The sequence below is a fragment of the Sapajus apella genome, unplaced genomic scaffold, assembly GCF_009761245.1.
Source record: "Sapajus apella isolate SASKATOON/1434 unplaced genomic scaffold, GSC_monkey_1.0 scaffold56, whole genome shotgun sequence".
Lineage (NCBI taxonomy): Eukaryota > Metazoa > Chordata > Mammalia > Primates > Cebidae > Sapajus > Sapajus apella.
In genome coordinates, this window is record NW_022436996.1 from 7,210,839 (window position 1) to 7,224,664 (window position 13,826).

General features: G+C 42.1%; 1 protein-coding gene across 9 annotated transcripts in view; it reads left to right on the top strand.

Annotated features, from left to right (window-relative positions):
* The window catches only part of PRKAG2 (protein kinase AMP-activated non-catalytic subunit gamma 2), a 324,559-nt gene that overhangs the window by 230,137 nt on the left and 80,596 nt on the right, over window positions 1–13,826 (top strand). The gene's annotated exons all lie outside the window — the stretch shown is intronic.

The following is a 13,826-nucleotide window of genomic DNA, read 5'->3' on the forward strand; positions in this document are numbered from 1 at the left end:
AACCAGCTTGAAGGATAAGGACATCTATTGTGTCATGCAGACTAGGCCCCAGGCAAGGCGAGACACAGCCCCGCTCAGTGCTGTCACCTAGGACCCATGTTCTTTCTTTCTGCAGTGGCCTCATCTGAAGGCTGCTTCTCAATAGCAATTGGGGCTGCATGCTTGCATGTGGCAAGGACAGGGGATAGACAGGGCTGGGCACACATGCATGTGGGACCTGGCTCTCTCCAACCCTGAGTCCTCCTCCCTAGTAGCCCAGGGTAGCTCAAGAAAGCTTGTCATCATCATGAAAGCATATATACTGCAACAATATTTGGGTTGTTTTAGGAAGGAAGGTAGAGGAAGGGGAATGGATACCAAGTAGGCAGCCATGATACCCACTCCAGCTGGCTCTAGTGTGCACACATCGAGGGGTGGATGCCACTAGTGAGGGTACGCAAGTGAGCCAAAAGCAGCAAATATCCATCTATCCATGTGTAATATAACATAAGTGCTGTAATCTGTAATATTACATATATGTATAACACATAGTACATATTTTATATGTATGAGTCAAGGAATAAGTAAAATACATTTTGATAAGAATCAGTTACACATAGCTAAAATTATATAGTACCAGGGAACTGCAAAATAAAGAATTAAAGGTAAGAAGCACTAGATGATGTGATTACTTATGCAGAAAAATCCTAAGAAATCTACAAAACAGCCACTAGAACTTACAAATGAATTTAGCAAGGTCACAGGATACAAGGTGAATGTATAAAAATCAGCTGTATTTTTATATGCTAACAGCAAACATTTGGGAAATGAAATTTTGTAAGCAATTTCATTTATGAGAGCATCAAAAAATATACACTCAGGAATAAATTTAACAAAAGATATGTAAGACCTCTATGGTGAAAACTAGAAAAGATTGCTGAGAGGAATTTGTTAAAAGGCCTAAACAAATGGAAAGCTGTTTCCTGGTCATGCATTGGAACACTTAATACTGTTGTCATTTCTTCCCAAATCGGTCTGTAGATCAAATGCAGTCCCAGCCAAGATTCCAGTAGGTTTTATTTTTAATTCTGGAATGTATGTAGAAACATAAGGAGCTTAAAGGACTCACAGCCATTTTTTAAATGAACGGTTAGAGAATGTCCACTACCTGATGTTAAGACCAGTTATAGAGCTACGGGAATCAAGACAGTGTGGTCATGATGAAAATATAGATATAAATCAATGAACAAAATAGAGAATCCAAAAATAGAACCCCATATATGGTCAATTGATTTTAAATAAAGGTGCCAAGGGAATCCAATGGGGTGGTAAAATCTTTTCAACAAGGAATGTGGAACAACTGGATTTCAGTGTAGAAAATATGAACCTCAACCCTTGCCACATATCGTAATTTAAAAATTAAACCAGAGTGGATCCTAGGCCTAATGTAAAAGGAAAATGTAAAACTTCTAGAAGGAAATATTCGAGAAAATCCTCACAACTTTGGAGAGAGAGGAGGCAAATATTTCTTAGATAGAACACAAAAAGCATGAGTCATAGAAGAATAAATTGGATCTTATCAAAATTAAAAACTTTTGCTTTTTGAAAGACACAATTAGGAATATGAAAAGGCAAACTACAGAAGGGGAGAAAATGTTCACTATTCACAGTACATGTATCTGACAAAGGACTTGCATCCTAAATGCATTTTTTAAAACCCATTGTATGATCTACTTGTATAACAGATTACCACAAACTCAGTGGCTGAAATCATGTGTTGATTATCTCATAGTTTCTGTGGGTCAGAAGTTCAGGCACAGCTTAGTTGTGTCCTCTGCTTCTGTCTCTTTTGTGAAGCTTGCAGTCAAGATGTTAGCCAGGACCAGGGTCTCACCTGAAGGCTCAGCTGGGGAAGGATCCACTTGCAAGCTCATATGGTTAGTGGCAGGGTTCAGTTCCTTGCAAGCTGTTGGACTGAGGGCTTTAGTTCATTGACAAGGGCCACTCCTACATGGCAGCTTGCCTCAGCAAAGCTAGCAAGAGAGGAGTCTGCTAGAAAAACAGCCACAATCTTATGTATGTAGACAGAAGCCTAATAATGGAAGTGGTGTCCCATCATCTGTGCTGAATTCTATTGGCTAGAAGCAAGTCACTAGGTCCTGCTCACACTCCTGAAGAGGGATACACAAGTACATGAATGCCAAGAGGTGGGGATCATTCACTGGGGGCCATCTCAGAGTCTGCTTGCCATATTCATGCAACTCAGTAAGAACCAAAAAATCCAATCAATAAATAGGCAAAAGATGTTACAGTCGCTTCACAAAAGAAAACATATGATTTGCCAATAAATACAAAAAAAATCATTGTCCTCAGGGAAATGCAAATTAAAACCACAGTGAGAAACCCATCCATCCACTAGAATGACTAAAATGAAAACTGTTAAAAGACCATACCAAGAGTTGATGAGGTCATGAAGCAAAGGGAACTCTTGACCACTGTTGGTCAGAAATGTAAAATGGTACAGCCAGTCTGCAATATGGACAGTTTCTCATGTTAAGCACACACCTACCAAATGACCCAGCCATTCTACTCCTTGGTGTTTGCCCAAAACAAATGAAAGCATGTTCCTACAAAGACTTGACCACAGATGTTCATAGCTTTATTCCCAACGGTCAAAAAGTGAAAACATCCCACATGTCCATCAACAGGTGAATGAATGGACAAAATGAGTCTGTCATCTATAGAATGGGATGCTACTTAGCAGAAATGAACAAACTACTGGTATACTGAGTGACATGAATGAATCTCAAAATCATCATACTAAGGAAAATATCCAGGTGCAAAAGTGCATATACTGTATGATTCCATATATACAAAATTCCAGGAAATATTTATAGTGGCATAGCAATAAAAAGTAGATCAGTGGTTGCCTGGGACCACGGGAGGAAGAAGGGATAAAGTGCAAAGAAGCATGAGCAAACTTTTAGAGTGATAAAAACGTTTTTGGTTTGTTCCCCTCTACATTTTATTTTCTCTCAATGTTTATTTTTTAAATTTTATTTTTCCTTAAGTTATCGGGGTACAGGTGGTATTTGGTTTCATGAGTTCTTTAGTGGAGATTTATGAGATCCTGGAGCACCCGTCACTCAGACAGTATACACTGCACCATATCTGTAGTCTCTTATCCCTCGCCCCTTTTCCACTCTTCCCCCAGGTCCCCAAAGTCCACTGTATCATTCTTATGCCTTTGCATCCTCATAGCTTAGCTCTCACATATCAGCGAGAACATACGGTGTTTGATTTTCCATTCCTGAGTTACTTCACTTAGAGTAATAGTCTCTGGTCTCATTCAGGTCATTGCAAGTGCTGTTAATTTATTGCTTTTTATGGCTGAGGAGTATTCCATCATATAATTGTGCCAGTGATTTCATGCTAGCTCATCAAATGGTACACTTGGAATAGATATCATTTGTTGTAGGCAAATTACCCCGCAATTAAAAGGGACACTAAAAACCGTTCTTTAAAGGATTTACATTGTGAGGTACGCAGGTCCTGCTTCTCCGTTTGGCTCTATGTCCTCAGTTCACACTAATTCACCGCAAGTAGCTGCATAACACTGTGGATGGTAAACAAAGACCACAGAAGTCTCCAGGATGTAGAAGATGTGGTGGAGGCATTTCAGCTGGAATACTGCATTTCCTGTTGATCACGTTATGTAGAGCAGAGCCGAAGTGGAAGCATTCTGTCTCAATCGTTTTTGTAATTTTTCACCACCTAATAGGGAATAGAGGAATAGAGCTTCCACCCAATAGGGGATTCAAAGGGGCTGAAAAACAGTTAACAGTGATCTGTTCTGGAAAGGGTTAGTGAGTAGGTCAGTTGTAGGGGAGGGAGTAGAGAACGGAGAAGGGAGACTGCCTTGTGACGCCGTATCATTTCGTGCATTGCATCCTAATACAAATACAACACATTTCAAAGTTACGACTTGGCTGCACTAAGAATTGAAAGGTTGGTTGAATTTGATGAGCAGTACTTATTTTTTTTATTTGCCAAGTATTATAAGACAATTCTAAGAGTTATCAACGTATAAGAGAATATAAGTATTCAGCTCCCAATAAGTCATGTTAAACACAAGGCTAATAATAAAGTATTTTTATTGGCAAAAAAAAAAATGGATTTACTTGTGAAAGCCAAGAGATGTTTGCATTTCAGACTCTAATGAGCCTGAAGGGTAGCAAGCCACTCATGCTGATTCTCCATGTTTGTAGAACTCCTGCTTTGTCTTCTACGCCAATTTCTAGTCATACCAGGACATGTTCATTCAACAGATTTTATTAACCAACTACCCTGGTTCCTGGCACATAGCCCATATTAAGTAAGTATTTGCTGAATGAATGACTGTTTTCAAAAGCTTACCATTCTCTCCTATTTTGGAAATGAGAAGATAATTTAACATAGAGAATCCAGACAAAGGACTTTTTGGGTTAATCAGTTTTCTTCACCTTTTGTTAATACGTTTCTTTGAAACACGTTTTCAGCTGAACTGAGCTGTACAAATTGGTTGCCATGCTTTCTGAAAAGATATTATGGAATAAATTATCTTTAAACAAAATCATAAATAAATGTTAGAGAGGAACTAATTTTTATAGCATCTGAAATTGTTATTTAGAAAGGTATCAAAATGAACAAAATCTTTTCTCCAAATATATTGATTAAAAGCAATCAGCAGAATTAATGCTTTTAATAAAAGCGATCAGCTTCTTTTTGGGGATGGGGTGGGGTCTCACTTTGCTGCCCAGGCTGGAGTACACTGTCAGATCTCAGCTCACTGCAGCCTAAACTCCTGGACTCAAGCAATCCTCTCATCTCAGCCTCCCATGTAGCTAGCTGGGTCTACAGGCATGTGCCACTGTGCCCAGCTACCTTTAACAAAAAATGGGGTCTCCCTATGTTGCCCAGGCTGCTCAAAAACTCCTGGGCTCAAGATCCTCCCACTTCAACCTCCCAGTGTGCTGGGAGTACAGACGTGAGGGACTACATCTGGCCAAGAATTAATGTTCACAGTGTTGAATATATGTTTGAGGTTTTTCCAAATTTCTATACCACTTTTAAAAATCAATTGTCTTCCCTTAACAGAAACTAAAATTGGCCAGGTGACGTCACTCATGCCTGTAATCCCAGTGCTTTGGGAGGCTGAGGCAAGAGGATCGCTTGAGCCTTGGAGTTTGAGAGCAGCCTGGGCAACATTAGCTGGGTATAGCAGCATGTGCCTGTAGTCCCAGCTACTTGGGAGGCTGAGATGGGAAAATCACTTGAGCCCAGAAGTTCAAGGTTACAGTTCAAGGTCAAGTTCAAGTTATGATTGCACCACTGCACTCCAGCCTGGACGACAAGAGCAAGACTCAGTTTCTTTAAAAAGAAAGAAAGGACTGGGCATGCTGGCTCATGCCTGTAATCCCAGCACTTTGGAGGCTAAGGCAGGTGGATCACAAGGCTAGGAGATCGAGACCATCCTGGCCAACATGGTGAAACCCCATCTCTACTAAAATACAGAAAATTAGCCGGGTGTGATGGTGTGCACCTATAGTCCCAGCTACTCGGGAGGCTGAGGCAGGGGAATGGCTTGCACCAGAAGGCAGAGATTGCAGTGAGCCGAGATCATGACACTGCACTCCAGCCTGGCAACTGAGAGAGACTCCGTCTCAAAAACAACAACAAAAAAAAACTAAAAAAAAAAAGGAAACAAAGAAACTAAATTGTAGGGTGGCGGCAAGAGCTGGCAAAGCTTTCAGCCAGTATCTGTGCCAGGATCTCAAACACTGCCAGCGACCTTTGGTCCTCAGCTAGAATCTAGTACAATAAAAAACTGTCCTGCCATTATTTCTTAGCACTGTCACTTTTTTTCCTTCAAAATATTAATTCCAACACTAAAGGGAAAGTGACTATAATGATTTCCAAATAGGAATGAGGTCCAAGGGAAGCATGAGTAAACCGAGTGAAATAACTTCTAAACCCGTTTATGCTACTAAAATCAACTGTTTCCCTACCAAGTTTTAATGGATGTCTGAAAGAGCCATTCACTTCACTCAAATATTTTTGAGTGCCTACTATGTGTCACACACAGGCAATAGAAAAATGATGAGTCATTCTTTCCCTTCAAAGAGCAATGTGGGACTTAAAGGAAACAGAAAAGTAAATCCCAAGCCAGTGTGTTAAACGCCATATGGAAGCATGTGGGTTTAGAGACGCAGTTAACCAGGCAAGTTGTGAGAAGAGGTCTCGAACTGGGGAAGGAAGGAAGGAGGAGGGACGGAGGGAGGAAAACAGTGAAAGAAAATAATCAGGAAAGGCTTTCAGGGAAAGATTGAGCTGAATCTTTAAACATAGTAAGAACCGGCCAAGGGCTGAAGGAAGTAACGGGGAGGCCAGAATGCTCAGCTACCCATCTAGCAGCGAGTACATGGTCTATTCCAGGACAATGCCTTAAGGTTTAGGTGTGGAGCACACAGACGGACATGGCAAAAGGTGAGGACATGATCGGGCCTTCCCCTCAGCTCAGGAGTTTGCCAAGAAAATCCTAAAGATCGCTGAAAGCCATTGAATGGTTCCAAGTGAGAGAATAATGGTCTGTTTTGTTTTTGTTTTTTTGAGACAGAGTCTCACTCTGTCACCCAGGCCAGAGTGCAGTGGCACGATCTCCGTTCACTGCAAACTTCACCTTCCAGGTTCAAACAATTCTTGTGCCCCAGCCTCCCGAGTAGCTGGAATTACAGGTGCATGCCACCACACACGGATAATTTATGTATTTTTTTGTTGAGACAGAGTTTTGTAATGTTGCCCAGGCTGATCTTGAATTCCTGACCTCAAGTGGTTCACCCGCCTTGGCCTCCCAAAGTGCTGGGATTACAGGCGTGAGCCACCGCCCCAGCCAAGGCTGCATTTTAAAAAGGTCACTCTTATCAGTCAGGGTTCTTCAGAGAGACAGAGCCAGCAGGTGATAGATGATAGATAGGCATGCAGGTAGGTAGGCAGGTAGGTAAACAGATGATAAATAGAAGATAGATGAATGGATGGAGAGAGAGAGAGAGAGAGAGAGAGAGAGGATTTATTGGGTAATTGGCTTATGCAGTTAAGGAGGCTGAGAAGTCCCACGACAGGCCATCTCTAAGCTGGAGTCCCTGGGATGCAAGTAATGGTAGCCTGGCTCACTCCAAGTCAGAAAACCTCAGAACCAGAGAAGCCAATGGTGTCATCCTCAGTCCAAAGCCAAAGGCCTGAGAACCAGGTGCGGGGGCTGTTTAAGTCCCAGTGTCGGACATATTGGATTTATATACATATGTAGTATTATCAAGGTCTGTATCTTTGAAGTGGCATACTTTTCCCATTTATTGCCTGTTGAGTAAAGTAGTAGAATATTTTCATGAGTTAAAAACATTTTTATTTTTATGCAATTCAAAAAATTTCTCCAAACATACTGGCATCTCCTAGGATGTAACCAACAAAAACTCTGTGTTTATTATTTTTGTGATACTATTCACTTTAATTTTTAAGCCTTTGTTCTGTTTTTATATAGTGAACAACTTTGAAGTAACTACGCATGTGAATATATGGAAAAGGTGAACAAATAGATATAGTTCAATTTTGGAAAATAAAAAGATGTTCAACAACAACAAAAAAAAATATGTCCCAGTGTCAAGGTAGGAGAGTCTGGAGTTCTGATGCCCAAAAGCAGGAAAAGGAAAGTGTCCCAGCTCCAGGAGAAAGGGCAAGGAAATCCTCCGTCACCTTTACTGTTCTCTCAGGACCCCGCTGGTTAGGTGGTGCCCGCCCACATGGGGGGCAGATCTTTCCCTCTCTGTCCACTGACCCACATGCCAGGCTCCTGCACGAACACACCCAGAAATTATGCTTTACCAGTTCTCTAGGTGTTTCTTAATCCAGTCCAGTTGACTGGATTTAAATTTAACCATCATAGGCACTCTGGCTACAGGGAAGCAAATAGACTGGAAATGGGGCAAGACTGGAGGAGCTAAGGCTGTCCCTCTGGCCAAGCCTGAGAAAATGGAAGCCTGAACCAAGGCAGGTATAGTGGGGATGGAGACAAGTGGGTTGCCTCAGAAGAAACCAGGGCAACCAGATGAGAGGACTGGGGCGCAATTTTAGATGAAATGCATCTGCGTTGGTGTGGGAAACCCCACTGGAGTCGAGCAGGAGATGGTGTGGAGCTCAGGAGAGTGCTGGGCTGGGACTGAGGCTTGGACGTGACAGGCACAGGGTGGGGTGGAGCTGCCTGGAGAATGCCCCGTGGGAATGGAAGCAGAATGCATCTGCAGCTCCTATCCAGCATCAAGGGAGTTTCATGTCGTTCTTTCCCCTTTGGAGGATGCCCTTGCAGAGCAGAGCGGAGCTCAAGGAAGACAGCAGGATGCATAGAAACTTCGGGTTCCGTACGCTAAATTATTCAGGAGCTCCTTGCCCAGTATTTGAAGTTGATTTATTTCTTGCAGGAGTTATTTAAGACTTTTTCTAAGAGGCAGAGCAAACTCATATCCGACCTCTGTGCATAAAGGAGTGCTTTCTTGGCAGTCATTTTATGATTAAGTTTTCAGGCTGAAGTTTTTCTTTCCAATAGTCATTCAAAATATATATAGTGTTTTGCTGTACCTGGGCACAATTATGTAAGACACACCTTAATAACTTACCTTTTTTTTTCCCAACCAAAAAGTCACGCTTGTAATAGCTCTGTGTTTCTCAGGCATTCTCTTACTCAAGTCCACCTTGGGGCCTTGCGTTCCCTCCCACCACACTAGAGTCCAAAACCCCAGACTGGCTGATGTTATACAAATGGAAGTGTCCCCTGTGGTGGAACTGCGCCAGGCTATTGGCAGAACCCTGAGCCTCCCTGCCACGGCAGGCCCATTTTGTTCTCCCTGGGAAGATCGGTCTGGATTCTCAGGAGGGTTTGGGTGGTGGGTTTTGTCTGTTTTTGCTACACCAAACCGCCCTGGTGCTGATGGATTGAGAGATGAGATGGTGTGACAAGTTCAAGCCCCCTCTCTGCATGCATGACATTGCCCACGCCCTCCCCCTCCCTTCCCCTCTCCTCCTGCTCTCCCTGCCTGCCTGAAATAGCTAAAATTAAGTCTGGCATAAGTCTGTTGAGACTTTAAGAAAACATTGCCATAAAAGGGCAACTGACGACCACCAGTTTCAAGTTATGTGTGCTGACAGGTCCGTCTGTCTTTGACCCTGTGCACATTAATGTACATACCTAAAAAGTCAGAGCCCTCAAATGCCTGAAATTGACTTCATGTGTTATTTAAAAAAAAACCCAAAACTATGTCATGACTTTTTCTGTTGTTCTATGACTAGCCTCCTTTCTAAGGAAGAAAACATGAGATGCCTTACTGAGTAAAAATCCTGTGGACATAAATTCAATCCCACTAGCATATAATATCAAACATTTTTCTTTTAGGCTACTCCTATACACCCATTATCAAGTGAAGTTGCATAAAACATCAATTGTTTTAATTTCTACTCTCTACCAACTTCTACAGTGATGGCTTATAGGTCCTTTTAGTCTGTGAACCTCTTCTGCAGTGTTCCTGACGTACATACTCCCATTTGCTGCCCATTTCTGCCTCCCAAGAAACAACCCATCGGGATGACGGGTGAAATTGATGGCATTTCTCATCATTAAACACTGACAAGAGCTTTTAAAAATTATACTAACATTATTGCAAGAAACAAAAGCATAGGCTTAAAAATAGAATGACAGATACTTCCACTGTGCACTGCCAAACTTCTTTTTTAAATTAAACTTTTTGTTTTGAGATAATCGTATATTCACATGTAGTAAGGAATAATGCAGAGAGATCCTTTACACCCTTTGCCTAGTTTCCCCCAGTGCAAAACTAAACAATACAGGAGAAATTGGAACCCTCAGACATTGCTGGTAAAAATGTAAAGTAGTACAGCCACCTTGGAAAACAGTTCAGCGGGTCCTCAAAATATTAAACGTAGAGAGGCCATAGAGAGAGCAGTGGCTCATGCCTTTAATCTCAGCACTTTGGGAGACTGAGGTGGGCGGATAACTTGAGGTCAGGAGTTCGAGACCAGTTTGGACAACATGGTGAAACCCTGTCTCTACTAAAAATACAAAAATTAGCCGGGCATGGTGGCGGGCGCCTGTAGTCCCAGCTACTCAGGAGGCTGAGGCAGGAGAATCACTCGAACTGGGGAGCCAGAGGTTGCAGTGAGCCAAGATCATGCTGCTACACTCCAGCCTGGGCAACAGAGCAGGACTCTTGTCTCAAAAAAAAAATAAAAAAAAAAAAAAAAAATATATATATATATATATATGAAATATAAAGTTCCTCTATGGCCCAGCAATTCCACTCCTGGGTATATGAAATGAAAGCACATGTCCACACAGATATTTGCACAGGAATGTTCATAGGTGCATTTTCACCACAGCCAAAAAGTGGAAACCACCTGAGTGCCTATCAGCTGACAAAAGGATAAACAACGTGTGTGCCCGGACAACAGAGTACCATCCCGCAGCAAACAGAGACACAGTGCTGATCCATGTGACAACGTGAATGGGCCCTGACACTAAACAGAAGCTAGCCACAAAAGACCACCTAGTTACATTTATGAGAAATATTCAGCATCGACAAATCCATAGAGACAGCAAATGGCTGCCTAGGGATGGGTGTGGGGGTTGAGCAGGTGGGATGTGACTGCCAATGGGTACGAGCTGTCTCTTTGGGATAATGAAAATGTACACTTAGCTGGTTGCACAATTCTGAATACATCGTAAATCTCTGGACTGTACCCTTTAAATGGGCGAGTTATTTTATGGTATGTGAATTATATTTCAATAAAGATTTTCTATTGTCAGTTCCTCCATAGAATTAAATCAGCTTGACTTGGTTCATAGGGAAAAATATGGCGTGATATCACAAGCAGGATATTGACATTGGTACAGTCAAGATGTAGAACAGTTCAGGTACCCTTACATCCTTTACATCACCCGTTTATAACCACAGGCACCTCTGGCCAATACCCCAGCCTCGGACCCCTTGTCTGTTATCCATTTTGACCGTTTTGTTATTCCAACAGTATAATATAAATGGAATCATACAGTATGTGACCTTTTAGGATTGGTTTTTTCCCCTCTGCATAATTCCCTGGAGATCTATCCAAGTTGTTGTACGTGTCAATAGTTCCCTCCTTTTTCTTGCTGAGTAGTATTTCACGGTATAGATGAACCTACTGTAGCCTGCTTCACCATTCACGCATTGAACAACATCTGTTATTTCCAGTTTGCACTGTTGCAAATAAAGCTGATATGAACATTCATGTGCAAGTTTTTGGGTAAACTTAACTTTTCGTTTCCCTGGGATAAATGCCCAAGAATACAATTGATGTGCTATATGGTAGTTGCATGTTAAGTTTTATAAAAGACTGCCAAATTATTATTATTGAGACGGAGTCTTGCTCTGTCACCAGGCTAGAGTCCAGTGGCACAATCTCGGCTCACTGCAACCTCCGCCTCCTGGGTTCAAGTGATTGCTCCGCCTCAGCCTCCCGACTAGCTGGGACCACAGGCGCGTGCCACCATGCCCAGCTAGTTTTTTTTGTATTTTTAGTAGAGACGGGGTTTCACCATGCTGGCCAGGATGGTCTCGATCTCTTGACCTCATGATCCAACTGCCTTGGCCTCCCAAAGTGCTGGGATTACAGGCGTGGGCCACCGCACCCGGCCGCCAAATTATTTTTAACAGTGATAGTTCCTGACTGGGCGCAGTGGCTCATGTCTGTAATCCCAGCACTTTGGGAGGCCAAGGCAGGAGGATCACCTGAGGTCAGGAGTTCGAGACCAGCCTGACTAATATGGTGAAACCCCGTCTCTACTAAAAAATACAAAAATTAGCTGGCCTGTGGTGGTGTGTGCCTGTAATTCCAGCTACTCAGGAGACTGAAGTGGGAAAATCACTTGAACCTAGGAGGCGGACGTTGCAGCAGTGAGCTGAGATCACACCACTGCACTCCAACCTGGGCCGCAGAGGGAAACCCTGTCTCAAAAAAAAAAAAAAAAGAGTGGTGGTTCCATTTTGTATTCCCATCAGCAGTACAGAAGTGATCCCATATCTCCACATCCTCGCCAGTATTTGGTGTTGTTACTTTTGATGTTTTAGCCATTTTAACATTTGTGTAGTGGTATCTCATTGTGGTTTTAATTTGCGTTTACGTAATGGCTAATGACTTTGAACATCTTTTCATGCACTAATTTGCCATCAATATATCTTTTTTGGTGAAATATCTTTGTGTAATTTGCCTGTGTTCTAATTGGATTATTTTCTCCTTTTTCTGTTTAATATTGATAGTGCTTATGTATAGCTTGTCTTTTCATCCTCTTAACAGAGTCTTTCACAGAGCAAAAATTCTTAATTGTACTGAGGCCCATTTATCAGTTTTTCCTTTTATGGGCTGTGTTTTTGGTGTCAAGTCTAACTTTTGCCTCGCCCCAGGTCTCAAAGATTTTTCTCCAAAAAGTTTCATATTTTTTTCTGTTTTTAAGGTCACAATCCAGTTTGAGCTAATTTTTGTGTAAAACGCAAGGCTTAGATTGAGGTTTGTTTTTGCCTTTTTACCTTTTGATATCCAAATACTCAAGTTCTATTGCTGTTACACCTCCATCAAAAATATAAATGGAATCATACAGTATGTGACCTTTTAGTGAATCATACAGTACGTGACCTTTTAGGATTCGCTTTTGGTTTTCACGGGTCTATTTCTGGGTTTCCTATTTATTTCTATTGATTATTATATCTATTCTTCTGCCACTACGATTGTCTTGATTACTGTAGCTATATAGTTTGCTGTAATATTGTTTCCTCCCTTTCAGGATTATCTAAAGAATTCTAGGGCTTGCGCCTTTCCATATAATTTTTAGAATAAGCTTATTGATGTCTAAAAAAACCATAATTTGGTAGCCATTGCGTTAAACCAAAACATGAATCTGGGGAAGAACTGTCATTTTTACCATGCTGGGCCTTCCATCTCGGGAATGTCTCTCCATTTATTAGCTCTTCTCTCATCCACGTTTTGTGATTTTCAGCATACAGATACTATACATGGTTTCTTGAGTTTACGCCTAAGTATTAATTTTCTTTGCAGTGATGGTATTAATAAGTGATATTGTTTTAAATATTTTTCCATGTGTTCATTGTTAGTTTATGGAAATGTGATCGATTGTTGTGTGTTGATCTTGTATGCTATGACCTTGCTGAACTCACTAGTTGCAGGAGAGTTTTTTCTTTTGCAGATTCTCTGGGATTTTGTACATCGACAACTTACGTTATCTGCGTCGGTGTTTTCTTCCTTTCCAATCTGTATGCCTTTTCTTTCCTTTTCTTGCCTTATCGCAGGGCCTAGTGCTTCTAGAACCATGGTGAGCAGGATTAGTGAAAGCAGACACCCTGGCCTGGTCTCCGAACTCGGAGGGAAAGCGGCCTTTCACTATGCAGTATGATGCATGGTGGCTTTTTACCATGAAACATCTTGGTTTTGTTTTCTTTTTCTCTCCCCACCCCTTTTCTTTTTTTAAGGGGTTTAAGACTTCGGGATTGGTGCAAGTGACATGACAAAGCAAAACGAGAGGCGACTTCAGGACTTCCTCTTTCAGGCCCAGCTTGAGGACCAAGCTCCTTTCGGCCCGGATGGGTTCTGGAGCTAATCTCTTTGGCAGGGCCCGTGCACTCTGCAGGGATGGGCCGCGGGGCCGGGGACCTCGGTCACCTCAGAGCCCGCCTTGCACTTCCGGGCAGCTGGCGGCTGCC